This window comes from Camellia sinensis, chromosome 6 (genome assembly GCF_055761805.1).
Source record: "Camellia sinensis isolate YWXY chromosome 6, ASM5576180v1, whole genome shotgun sequence".
Lineage (NCBI taxonomy): Eukaryota > Viridiplantae > Streptophyta > Magnoliopsida > Ericales > Theaceae > Camellia > Camellia sinensis.
In genome coordinates this window covers 43,235,250-43,249,288 of record NC_138966.1, presented here as the reverse complement: position 1 = coordinate 43,249,288, position 14,039 = coordinate 43,235,250, and the positions used below count along the sequence as shown (strand labels likewise).

Sequence of the window (14,039 nt, the reverse complement as noted above, 5' to 3'; positions counted from 1 at the left end):
ATACATGTTAGTTGTAGCATTTCATATGCCATGTTTAGAATGGCCGAGCCTGCTATAGTTGCATTTTTGCATGTGTTGCATTAGGCATTTCTGTATACTTAGGATCATGCATGATTTCTAATGAAGTTTCTATTTTGGCTTGGAGTACCCGGTAAGTTTTATGCTTTAGCATCCTTGCATGCGTGTGAGTGACTGCCATGAATAGCATGCTTACCATGAGGCTATGTGCTTATATGATATAACTGTCTGAATGCCTGTGGGTGAAGGTTAGGTTACTTAAATTGGAGTAAATCGTCAAATGTTTCAAGCCTACCTGCGGGTAGCAAACCATCTTTCAAAAACAAACATGAAATGTTTCGTTCCAATTTGAGCGACCCGGTCTATACTTGTATGCTGTGCGCATCACATAGTAACCTAGCCTAATAACCGGAATAAGAACTCACAATGTTTTCAAAAATATATATCATGGTTAGTAGAGGCCGATCTTTGATCGGGCGAGCGGGGGTGCTCACGAAGTGACCTTCCCCAATCGTACCCAAGTTCCCGAGCCGAGGCAACTTTGGTGATGACGGGCACGTGGCCTTTTGGCACCGAGTCAGGGTTTCCTAAATTTCCCAAAATAAAATATTTAGGTGGCGACTCTGTATCTGGCAAAGCAGTCCATGTTTGGCACTTCTTTTCAAAAAATCTGTTTTTCTCAAAACGATTTGCCGGATTTGGACTCTTTGGTTCAGACTTAGAACCGTGACTACGAAAGTCGAGTCCGAGCTGTGGCGAGGTCCCCCGCGGGCTGTCTACAATAGGACATGAACTCTAAAGAATTAAGTAGGTTGATACAAGAATTGGGTTAAATTGAAGAGAATTGAACCATATCATACATGCATGCCTATTTCATCACAATTTGAAGTTGTTTTCAAAGAATTTCCTCTTGCATGTCCTCATTTTGGCCTTGATCAAAGAATTCAATATGTTTTTGAGTTGGATCAGTGGTCGCTATAATTGGGTTGGCCATAAAGCAAAATACGACAATAAACTACACTTTCTCCAAAGTAAACAGAATTAAATAACATTAATTAATTATTGTTATTATTTTTAATCTTACAATTACCTTCCAAGGAAACAAAACTCAATCGACTACATACACCAATTAGTATATTAATTAGTGTATCTACACTAATTATGACATTATTATTGATCACACCCATTAATCACATTACAAATATCAAAAACCTCTTAAATTATGCCACATCATCAATTTGTATACTAATTAGTATACTAATTGATGCATATAACATTATTCAACAAAAATCCATTCAAATTATTATTACTTTCTTTGACCAAAATAAAAAAATAAAAAAAAATTCCCTTCAAATTAATTATGTATATAAATAGCCTGTATTTATATTATACACCTTTCCGCATAGTATCTTCTCTTATTCCATATAAAACCTAAACCCGCATAGTATCTTCTTTTATTATTACTTTTCTTTGTTGGTTTTTAGTTTTAATTTGTAATGGTGTAAATACTTATAGTGGAACTAGTTTTTTTTTATAATTGTTTAAATTCTAGAATAGTATGTCGCTATTATGAAAAGATATGTGGCGATTATTGAACTAATATTGAAAAACCTAAGTGATTCGTGATTAAATCAAGAATTAATTGTACCAATTCCCAAACAACTAAAACTAATAATCTAAATCATCAAGCACGTATGAACGTGATTTAGATTGTTTTTTCCGAATTAATAAATTGACACAAATAATTTTTACGTGAAAAAACCACAATTGGAGCACCTCCAATTGTGATGAAAAAACCACGGGCGAAATGCCACAACTCAATCCACTACTGAAGAAAGAAAGATTACAAAGACACCAAACAAATTACCCAAACGCTTCCAATTTGTCTTCAATCCTTCTGTATATCTTTTACCTAGGGGTGAGCATGGTCCGGATTGGATCGGATTGGAGTAAAACCAGGACCAATCCGTTATCTACGGATCTTGAAAAATTGGAACCAATCCAATCCATTTAAATCATGGAACCAATCCGAACCAATCCATTTAAACACGGATTGGATCGGTTTAGGACCACGGATTTGCATAATTAAATTACAAAAAAATATATATGACTTTAATTTCATAAAAATATAAATATAGTACCATATTAGTTTCACAATAGCAACATGTCTTTTCATAATAGCGACAAACTGTTTTAGAATTTAAACAATCATAAGAAAATTAGTTCCACCATAAGTATTTAGACCATTACAAATTAACACTAAAAACTAGCAAACAAAAATAATAAAAGAAGATACTATGCAAGTTTAGGCTTGGATTTAAGTTTTATATGAAATAAGAGAAGATACTATACAAGAGGGTGTATAATAAAAATATAGACTATTTGTATACGGTCCGGATCGGTTCCAATCCGGAACCGTGGGGTTCAATCCGAAACCAATCCGTGAACTACGGATTTTTAATTTTTCAATCCGGAACCAAACCACGGATTCAAAAAATCAATCCGAACCTACTAGATTAGACTGGACTGGATCGGATTACGGATTTCACGGATTCCTTGCTCAGCCCTACTTTTACCGCAACCTTCGTCTTGGAATTGATTAGATTGATGTTGAATCCACAACATCCATTGTCGAATCAACGACTGGACACAACATCAAACTCCTTTGATTACTCTGTGCTTGAATCTTCGGATTCCACCGAAGAAGAATACTCTTAAAGAAGATCAACCAAACTCCTTGATGTGTGCTTATCAGAACATGAGTTCAATACTCAATCAACATCAAGGAAAACCAGAAAAACAGCCCCAAAAGAAAACCCTAAAACCCTTAAAGAAGATCTAGAAAACGTAACCCTAGATTTGGAACAACCTGCAGCTTTATAGCTGCTGAAGTCGCGAGGTCCGCTCGAGCGTAGGAATGGACGTTTGAGCGGGGACACTACAATGCATGTTCCAAACCAGGATTCACGCTCGAGCGTAAAATCACACCACTCAATATATTTTGCAGACAAGCCAAAATACTGCAATGATGGAAACTTCGCTCGAGCGCCAAGTTCCTCGCTCGAGTGGGAAGACCAAAATGAAAGGAAAATTACAACTCAATGCAACCCAAGTTTGTTCACGGAATTTGACAATAATAAGTAGGGTCCTGAAAAATATAATACTATATTTATATTTTTATGAAATTAAAATTTTATATATTTTATTATTATTATTTAATTATGTGAATATGTTATCCTAAATCGATCAAATTTGTGTTTCAATGGATTGGTTTAGATTGGTTTTACAATTTAAACAGATTGGATTGGTTTCAATTTTTTAAGAACTGTAAATAATGAATTAGTTTTGGTTTTACCCTAATCCGAGCAATTCGGACCACGCTCATCTCTATGAAATAATGTATAATTTCAACTTTAATGTTACAGGTTCAGATTTTCTTACTTACCAAATACTAGAAAATGAAGTGGGTCTCACCAATCCACCATTGGCTGAGAATCTGAGATTAATTCATACACTAGAGTAAATAATAATGATAAAAATAAATAAATAAATTTGAGCCTAAACAACTTTGCCATTCGGTTGCACAGATTAGCTGGGTTGTTCGAAGTTGGCTCGCTCGGCATAGTAGTTCGAATCAGCTCAACTATAGGAATTTACCTCACTAAATTTTTAAAATTTTCTTTGGCAACAACTCTTTGAGCTATATGCAACTTTGCCTCTGAAATTTTTTGAATGTCACCTTTACCCAATAAACTTTAGAATTTAACCTGCAGTGCTTTCTGAAATTCCATGCCCAGAATGTATATATATATATACATTTGGGTAAATTATAGGGAAATTTATTAAAAAATCATTTTTCAAGTGTTTGAATTGATGTTAAATCAGTCAATTAATTGCGCTCCCAAGTTTACTAAACATATCATGAGAGGTTATATGATATTTAATTTTTTTATTTTATTTATTTATTTATTTATAATAATAGTGGCATTGTCCTCAATACAAAATTAGTGAGAGCTAACAATTACTTTAGAGAAGTGCTATTTGCTTGTGTTTGGATCATGGATATTTGAAGGAAATGTTAGTTTAATACCTAAAGTAATACCCATATCCATGATCCAACCATATCCATGATCCAAAAGCATGTCATTGTTGTACTGTCTAAAGTTCTTTCATAGCCATCTACCCTTTTTTGAATTCTGGGGCATTGTTGATCATGGATCTAGCATTGACATCCTTATCCACAAATCAGTTTGGTTTGTGGAAACCACAAAATTCTTGATAGCAGAAATGTTTAAGAGAGGAGAGGTAACAGTAAACATCTGCAAGGGAACCTCATTGTGTGATTGTTAGGTCTGTATGTATTCCTTGATTTTCTTTGTACAAGGGCCATTGCCTGTTTAGAAAGCTTATGGTCTTCTAGTGCTTCTTATGGCCCCTCTTAGGACTCTCTGGTCGGTGTGGCAAGTTATGATGCAACTAGATTCGATATGTGGGAAATGTTTTTTCGATTGGCACTGGAGTGTTCGGATCAAAGCCTGACTAATCCCCAGGGTGCACAGGTCCTCAGTAAGGAATTTCCCGCAAGTGCACCTCAGTTAATTCAAGAGTTTTCTCCCAATGGGAAATGTTAAAAATAAACTATTGCCCAATTTAATTCATTCGTGACTTGAAAATTTCATAGAGAAATAAAATAATTCCAAAACCAAATTTTGCACATTTTAGTCTAAGATTTGGGCTTCATGATAGTGGAAAGATTCTTCAGAGTTTAAATTGCTTCCTCAGCATTAGTTAGGTCCTCTAATTTAAAGGAACACTTTGTCGAATTATCTGCAGGCAAGCCAGAGGCAGACGTTGTCGTAATTGGTAGTGGAATTGCTGGACTATGTTGTGCAGGACTTCTATCTAGATACTAGCAAGATGTTTTAGTCTTAGAAAGCCATAGTTTGCTTGGGGGTGCTGCTCACTCATTTGAGAAAAAGGGCTACAAATTCGACTCTGGTCCATCTTTGTTCTCCTGATTCCAATCAAGAGGTCCTCAGGCTAATCCTCTAGCACAAGTAATTTGTTCTTTTCATATCACCTTACTTCTTACATAAATGCAGTCTTATCTGAATATAGGTGGTATTTAGGATATTGCTGCTGATAACAACAATTAACTTCATTACATGGCATTTACTGGGGCTTGGTTGTACTTTATAGACAAGAAAAGATCATATTTAGTTTGGCTTCTCTCAAGTTGTCATCTCAACTGGAGAGATCATTACCCATTTTGGAACCAATATATGATCAAAACCGTTCATTTTTTATGATTTGTTGAGTAGAATATTCATGCAAAAAATCAAGATAATTGGACATCAGTAGCTATATATTTGAATCATATTTGTTTTAAAAAAATGGATGACATATAATTTCAAGAATAGCCATTCATTTTTTTGTAATACAAATTTGATTCAAACATATAGATATCGATATTTGATCATCTTGACTTTTTGCATGAATATTCTACTCAACGAGTCTTAAAAAGTGAACGGTTAGAATCACCGAAATTGGTCCCAAAATGGGCCTACCAAGCCCAATGCTTTCAAATTGAGATGGCTAACTTGAGAGTAGCCAAACCTTTATACTATTTGAACTATTGAGCGGCTAGAAGCTGGCCTATAGCTTGCAGCTATATCGACTTCCATTAGTGATATGCAACTATACCCACATGAAAATACACCCACACATCTGTAAAAGAAAAATACAACTGAAAAATGATTGAACTACATCCTGAGGCTCTTTTTATTTATTTATTACCTTCTGAATTCCACACTGGACAACTTAATTCATCATAATTTATGTGATGGACAATTAATAATATAATGTAGCACATGATGACAAATATATATATTTAAATATTTTATGAAGTTCTTCCTTCAATAATGTAGTTCATGATAATGTTTTTTATATATTTGAAATCCTCCCTTTAATTATGCCAAAGATATTTATTTATATAAATAAAAAAAAATGCAAACAACTGACTCTTCAAAAAAACTTAAGCTAATAATAGAAAAGGTGCAACCCAAACATAAACTGATAGAGGGGATGCAACTCAGTACTAGTATCATTAATAAATAAATAAAAAAAAGAGAATTTGAAGTGGGAAGGAGTGGTGGTGAGCGCCTTTTTGCTGAGGTTAGTTACGACGGCTGGTAGGGCTAAACCTAGTGAAAGCAAAAAGAATGCAGTAGCAACATTTATCTCCTTGCCGTGTGTTCAATTGCTTGAAAGGAAGTTCTTCGTTGTCTGGCTATATAGTATGGAAATGAATGAAAAGAATATAAACAAACTGTGTGCTTGCAAGGAAATGAAAGAATTAGTCATGTGGCAATTTAGATTACCAAGCAAATAAACATATTCTATACTTCTCTCTGGGATCTACAATTATTTAAAATTTAACCTTTCACTTCCTTATCCATTTATCCTATCCTGTCTAGCTATTCATCATCACTGTTGATGACGAAATGCTGAGCTGATTTTTGGTCACAGTGGGTGGTTGACTATTCAGTGAAGGGCCGGAATGGTTCTACTTCTCAATGGATGTTGTACTTTCTTTGTGGAATACATTTTATGTCATTGCATTGACGTCATTAAACACAATTCCTTGTGTTGCTTCATTCTCATTAATTAACCTTTTTATGTAATCTGTGATAGCATATTTTCTGTCTATTCCATCTGTGTAAGAACTTTTCGATGGACACAAGAATTTTTGGAGGTGTATGGTGCTTGTCTTTAACAATCAAGTGTATGCTATTTCCTAAGGTTACTGTAAAAACTGATGAAGTGATGATTAATGGATTTGTCTCTTTTTAGCATAGATTCTACGTGGAAGCTGCAAGAATGTAACGCCCTCAAAATAATACATAAAACCCAACATTCTTGACATGCATAGACACAAGAGAATAAACATCTTTCCATTCATCAGAGTAGTTAAGTACAAAAGTATTACATGTTGACAACAAAAGTAAATGCCCTAAGGGCTTACAACTTTCAAAGCCAACACTTGGTTACAAAAAAAAAAAAAGAAGAGTACTAACTCAAAATACATTAAGCCCTTGGCTTGAATTTACATGTAATACACCAAAAAGATAACAAAACAACAACAAGAGTCTTCAACTCCTAGAACCTCCCAAGTTATGTCCTTGGAGGTGGCATGTCACCTGGACCTGAAAATGATGTCCCATATAGGGTGAGCCACAACCCAGTAGAGATATACTAAACCAGATATAAGCAATGTCTAAATAATAGCATTTGATAGATGGTTAGCACTTATAAACCAATTTATATCACAATACAGTTCCATGACAATCATGTCCATGTTACAATCCATTTTCCTTTACTTATCAAATTATTTCATAAACGTGGCTCAGAACCTGGCCAAACATTTCAATGAGACTACATCTCACATTAAAACACTTTTTTTGATTCAACATTCAAATGAGTTTACAATTCACAATTAAAACACTTCCATGCCTCAATTAATACACATATTCGCTGTATTAACACTTCCATTTAATACACATATTTGCTGTATTAACACTTCAGTCTGATACACGTATTTGCTGTATCAATGGAGTCCATCCCCTATCTCCTCCCAAACAGGTTTGAGAGTCCATCTCCTATCTTTCGTCAAACCATGGAGTACATCCCCTATCTCTTTCCACACATTACACATATTCCAAGTATATAAACAATTATCATATACAAGGATCAATAAATACACATATTTGATGTATTATTCCAACCATCATATTCCATGACATATTCAATATGATTAGTTTTGATTTTCCCTAATCAACATGTAGTATCTACAACAATCAAGACTATCCTCCACTGATAGCCCAAAGCAGTTATTTCTTAAAAGAAGATAAATGCATCAACAGATATAATATCATCATTTACATAGGTGAGTGATAAATTAATCCAACTACACAATTCAATCCCATAATTTCCCAATTTCATGGATTTCAACTCAATTTCATGCTTTCCCAAATTAATTATACCAATTAATTTATCACAATAATTAGGGCATTCTCCCCCTTTACCAAAAATCAACCCTAAGGTTCAATTTCCTCAATTTGACACTAATAATGCCATTTTCCAAGTCTTACATGCACATGGGTTTTTAATATTTGAAAACCCCTCTTTTATAAATTACACAACAACTCTAACTTTTCCCAAAATTACCCAACATCACCAACTAATAAAAATGACCAAATTTAAAGACAAAACTCATAAGATGGAGTAGGGTATCCCTACCTCGAAATTAGAAGCCCAAAGGAGTAGATGAGGAAAAACCAAAGTGCTCCAAATCCACTATTGTTCAGATTAAAACAAAGCCCTCGCGACCCTCTACCTTTCTTACAAAGAACTTAAGGTAAAAACACACTAAAAATAGATGAAACCCTAGAGAGAAGTTAAGTGTAGAGAAAGAGAGAGCTGAATCTAGGGTTTTGAAATCAAAAGGGATGAAAAAGTGAAGTGTTTACCTGCTGCTGTCTACTGATATAATACAGGCTTGCTCGAGCGAAGAAGTGGTCGCTCAGACACAAAGAAGCCTCGCTCGAGCGTAGAAAGCCTCGCTCGAGCCAACAATCCAAACCTTCAAGTCTGCAACCCAGAAGCACGCTCGAGCGACAGAATGCTCGCTCGAGCGAAGAAACCCAAAACATAGACCTCGCTCGCTCGAGCCAAGAAATGCAACTCTCTGGTCTAGAACCAGACGCAGACGCAGGCTCGAGCTAAGGAACCCTGGCTCGAGCCACCAGACACAACACCCAACTCTCGCTTGAGCGAAGGAAAGCTCGCTCGAGCGAAGGACCAAAAACAAAGAGCTCGCTTGAGTGACAAAAGGCTCGCTCGAGCGAAGAACCAAAATTCTGGGCCACAACCATTTGCTGCCAATCACACCCAACCTGTAACAAACTTGCCCAAAACATCCTATAACTCAAATACAAAGTTTTGAAGGACGGAAACAAGGTATATACAACAACCAACATCCACGGAACCAAGTCCGGATTACACTAATCAATGGACGGAAAACCAGGGTCGCTATAACCTCCCATTCTTAAAGAATTTCGTCCCCGAAATTATGTACAAGTTTTTCAAAAACAAGTTTTTTTTTTTTTTTTTTTTTTTTCAATTCTCAATAACATCATAGTTCAACATTCCACATCTTGACCATTACCAGTCATCCCATCTCTATTCAAGAGGCATTTCACAAGATATACTACAACATGCATTATCAACATGCGTTTCTTTCAAATCCAACAATTTCCAATATACATGATTCACAATTCCATATCATACTCAATGTTCATGATATATTTCCATTTCAACAACACATTCAACATATACAATGTTATTTTAAACTTCCATTTCAAGGCAAGTTTCATGTAACAAGCCACATTTATGGCTTAGTCATGCTTGCATGCATTTATATGTTTTGCCATGTTAAGATTGCTGTAGCAACCCATATTCATGTTGTAGTCATGTTCGAGTTCGTTTATGTAGCTTTGTCTTGTTAAGTTTGCATTCATGAATCTTGCCTTGTTTCGTGTTTATGTGATTTGTCTAAGTGTTGTCTAAGTGTTGTGTGCCTGTTTTGTTCCTTCCTTGGTGCCTCAAGCCTAAGTTATGTTTAGCCGAAGTTATGCCAAGCCTAGGTTATGTTACGCCTAGATCATTCCAAGCCGAGGTCATCTTCAGTCTAGAAGTATCTTGGAACCCCTTCGTTTGACCTCCACATTCGCCCTGACATATTGGCCGAGATGGCATTATCTAGGCCGAGGTGTGAATCACCAAGGCCGAGATGTGTATCATCTAGGCCGAGATGTTACCTTTGCACCTGAATGATCTTGTCCTGGAGTGGTATGACCTAGACCGAGGTGTGGCACATCTAGGCCAAGGTGTGACACAACTTAGTCAAGTGTTGTCCTTCCTAGCCGAGGTCATTGCCACCTTAGTTGCCGAAGTCTTGTTGTTAGCCGATGTCACCCCTTGCCGGAGTGCTTTACCGAGTAGCTTGTTAGATACGCTTTGTCATAGTCTTGTCTTGTCAATCTATCACCTTTTTGAAGAGAACCAACCAGTCGCTGCCACGTGTCCGAGCTGAGAGTTAAGTCAGCCGGCAGAGAGAGAAACCCATCATTTGTTCCTAAACTTGTTTGAAGAGAAGAGAGAGAAGCTCTAGGAGAGGGAGAAGAGTTCTTGAGGGAGAGTGGATTTCTAAGCTTGATTCCTAGAGATCAAACCGTTAGATCCGTGTTCTAAGGTTAGATTCTTGATCAGCTCTTGTTGTTCTTTATGTTCATGTTATTGCATTGCATGATTTAATATGATTTGTAAGCCATGCATTGCTTTGAAGTTCGGTTTTAGAAAGAGAAAATAGTATTCATGTGTTTTTCAAGAAAAGCCATGTTTCGATCCGAAAGTTCATGCCAAGATCCATGCTTTTGTGTTTGTTTTCATATGATTTTCAAGTATGGGTACCCAGGTCCATGTTTTTGAACTCATAGCATGAAATCCCAGATTTGTAAATAAAGAAGTTATGATTTTGGCATTCATATTCCTCATGTTCTTCATGTTCATGTTCTTCCTGTTCTTCACGGGTGGAAACCCAGATCTCCAGACTTCACTTCCCGAGGTGTAGTCGCCGAGACCACTCTTACCTAGACCTCACACTTAGGCCAAGCATCGTATCTCACCTTGGCCTACCTTGCATGATCACTTACACCTTTAGTTGTCTTTTGCGCACCTCGGCATGCTGCCGCATGCCGAAGCCTAGGTAGCCACACCTCGGCCAGGAGGTGTGGGACCTCGGCAAAGACCTGGTTGGTACCCAGCATGTCTTCCTAACATGAAAAATAGTGTTTTGACTTCCAGCATGCTTTCCCCAGATCATTTGCATATATGTGAGACCTGTTTTGAGAAGTATGTTCAGTATGCTTTGCCATGTGTTTGTAGGACTTGGACCTTTGCCTTGACCCCGACGTCCCAAGAACTAATGTGAGTGGTATTTTTAATAAAGTCATGTTCTTAAGGTTTTGATAAAGCTTTGCCTTGTTTTGATAAAAGTATTTGTTAAGCATGAATGATATCCCTATTTTATGAATCAAGTGTAAGCTTTGTTTTGAATGGCAATGTATCAAGTAAGCTTTGTTTTGACCTTCTCGGAAAGTCCCTCGTGCTGGATGACTCTAAACTTTCGCAGCACCCTTGATGTATACCCAAGTGTTAAAGGGCTACGGGCTCTTGTAACATAGGTCCCTTGTGCTGGAGGACTCTAAACTTGCGCAGCACCCAAGTGTTAAAGGGCTACGGGCTCTTGTAACATAGGTCCCTTGTGCTGAAGGACTCTAAACTTGTGCAGCACCCAAGTGTTAAAGGGCTATGGGCTCTTGTAACATAGGTCCCTTGTGCTGGAGGACTCTAAACTTGCGCAGCACCCAAGTGTTAAAGGGCTACGGGCCTTCTTGCTTGGTCTTGTTTTGCCACTGGCGGTTTACCGCGTGGGTCTTGTAAGTAAGTGAGTAAGTTTTGAAAGACCAAGGTTATGCCGATGTTATGTTATAAGATTTGACGTATGTTAAGCAAGTAAGTTTTGTAAGATCATGTTTGACGAACAAGATTTATCTCATGTTTTGTACAAGCTATGATAAGTTTGGTTTTGACAAAGATATACTATGTATTGTTTTGAAAAGACCTCGGGAATCATTCATTTAACCTCTTTATTATTTATACCATTCACTGAGTATCCAAGCTCACCCTCCCTATGTATATATGTAGGTAAAAAGCAAGAAGTCGGCTACGCCGAGATGTGTGTTTTGTATGCATGTTATGATGCTTGTAAGGATGTCGGCAATCCTGAAGATTATGTTCTATGATTTGTAGCTCAAGTGTTTTGTTTATGTCGGCAATTTTGAAGCTTATGTATTTTGAACATGTCGGCTCGAGAAGCCTTTTATCAAGATGTAACATGTATTTTGTACTTTATTTTATTTGTATTCAAGTTTTAAAAGCTATGTAAAGATGTATGCCATTTCATTTGACTTATGCACTGCTCTTATGGACCACCTGTATTTTGAATTAATGCTTCCGCACATGTTAGCCCCATATATTTATACTCTGATCGTGTGTGAATTTTCTAAGTTGGCCTTCGGTAATCTCGGATTACTGGCCATCACGGCACCAAACTACTAGGGGCGGTTTGGGGTCGTGACAGAATGGTATCAAAGCACAAGTTCCTTATAATACGTTATTCTCACACTTCTAGTCCTAAAGAGCATAGGATGTCCTTTAGAATGATTTTAGGGTTGCATCATATTGCTTGCTACTTGACAAGGTGTGCATTATCTCGGCATAAGCATTTATCACATCGCCATGATCATGTTCACTTGCATACATGTTCATTTGTTCATTTTGTTCTAAGAGTCGCATCCTGCATATTCCTAGCATCATGAGAAGAGGTAGACCCCCAGTTGGCCGAGATCAATCCGAGGACAGAATAGACAGATTAGAAAGATTGGTTGAAAGTTTGGCCGATGAGTTAAGGCAAGCAAGGCAGCAGAACACTGGTACCACCTCCACCCAGGCCGAGCAGGCAGATGGCCGACATGCAGTTCCACCACCGCCAGTACCACAAGTGCCTCCGCAGCCAGCTTTGTATGGAGATGACACGTTGACCTTGATCAGAGAATTCAAGAAGATGAAACCGCCGAAGTTCCATGGAGGTATAGAGCCGATGAAGGCAGAAGCATGGGTTCTTGAGATGGAGAAGTTGTTCGAGGTTTTTCCTAGCACCGACGCTCAAAAGGTGTCATTAGCAGCATTCACATTGGAAGACGACACTCGTAGATGGTGGATGATGATCTGAGAAGGTAACCCAGACTTGTCTTGGGCTGGATTTTTGGAGCTGTTCTACGTCAAGCACTTTTCACTCAGTGTCCGAGATCGCAAGACTACAGAATTTCAGATGTTGACACAGGGTAGCAAAACAGTGGCAGAGTATGATCGTGCTTTCACCGAGTTGGCAAGGTATGCACCCCACATGGTCGACAATGAATACAGGAAAGCTAGGAAGTTTGAGAGTGGACTTTGAGGGCCAATACAAGATCAGGTTAATCTGCTCGACATGCCGACGTATGCTGGAGTGTTAGATAAAGCCATCCTTGCAGAAGTCAACCTGAACAGAAATCAAAGTTCGGGGAAGAATCAGAGGAAGAGGCAGACCTACGACTATCGCGAAGAAGAAGCAGACCCGAATGATGCCGAGGAGAAGACAGAGGAGGACAGTACCAACAACACGAATCAGGAAGGTAACACCAGGCCGACGTGTGCGAGTTGCGGGAAGCTACATTTTGGGGTTTGTCTTCGGGCGACTGGAGCATGTTTCGTATGCGGTGAGAAGGGTCATCGTATTAAGGATTGTCCCAAGGTAAAGGCTAGAGAGGGTAAGCAGAGAGGAGAACTTGACATCCGGAGACGTTTTGGGAACAAGGTAAGTGAAGTTTGGGGACCAAACTTCTTTAAGGGGGGAAGGATGTAACAACCCACATTTATGGCTTAGTCATGCTTGCATGCATTTATATGTTTTTCCATGTTAAGATTGTTGTAGCAACCCATATTCATGTTGTAGTCATGTTCGAGTTCGTTTATGTAGCTTTGTCTTGTTAAGTTTGCATTCATGAATCTTGCCTTGTTTCGTGTTTATGTGATTTGTCGAAGTGTTGTCTAAGTGTTGTGTGCCTGTTTTGTTCCTTCCTTGGTGCCTTAAGCCTAAGTTATGTTTAGCCGAAGTTATGCCAAGCCAAGGTTACGTTACGCCTAGATCATTCCAAGCCGAGGTCATCTTCAGTCTAGAAGTATCTTGGAACCCCTTCGTTTGACCTCCACATTCGCCCTGACATATTGGCCGAGATGGCGTTATCTAGGCCGAGGTGTGAATCACCAAGGCCGAGATGTGTATCATCTAGGCCGAGATG

General features: G+C 37.9%; 1 pseudogene; it reads left to right on the top strand.

The window, feature by feature from the left end:
* Positions 1-4,505: 4,505 nt before the first annotated feature.
* The window catches only part of LOC114256623 (prolycopene isomerase 1, chloroplastic-like), a 31,351-nt pseudogene continuing 21,817 nt past the window's right edge, over positions 4,506-14,039 (top strand).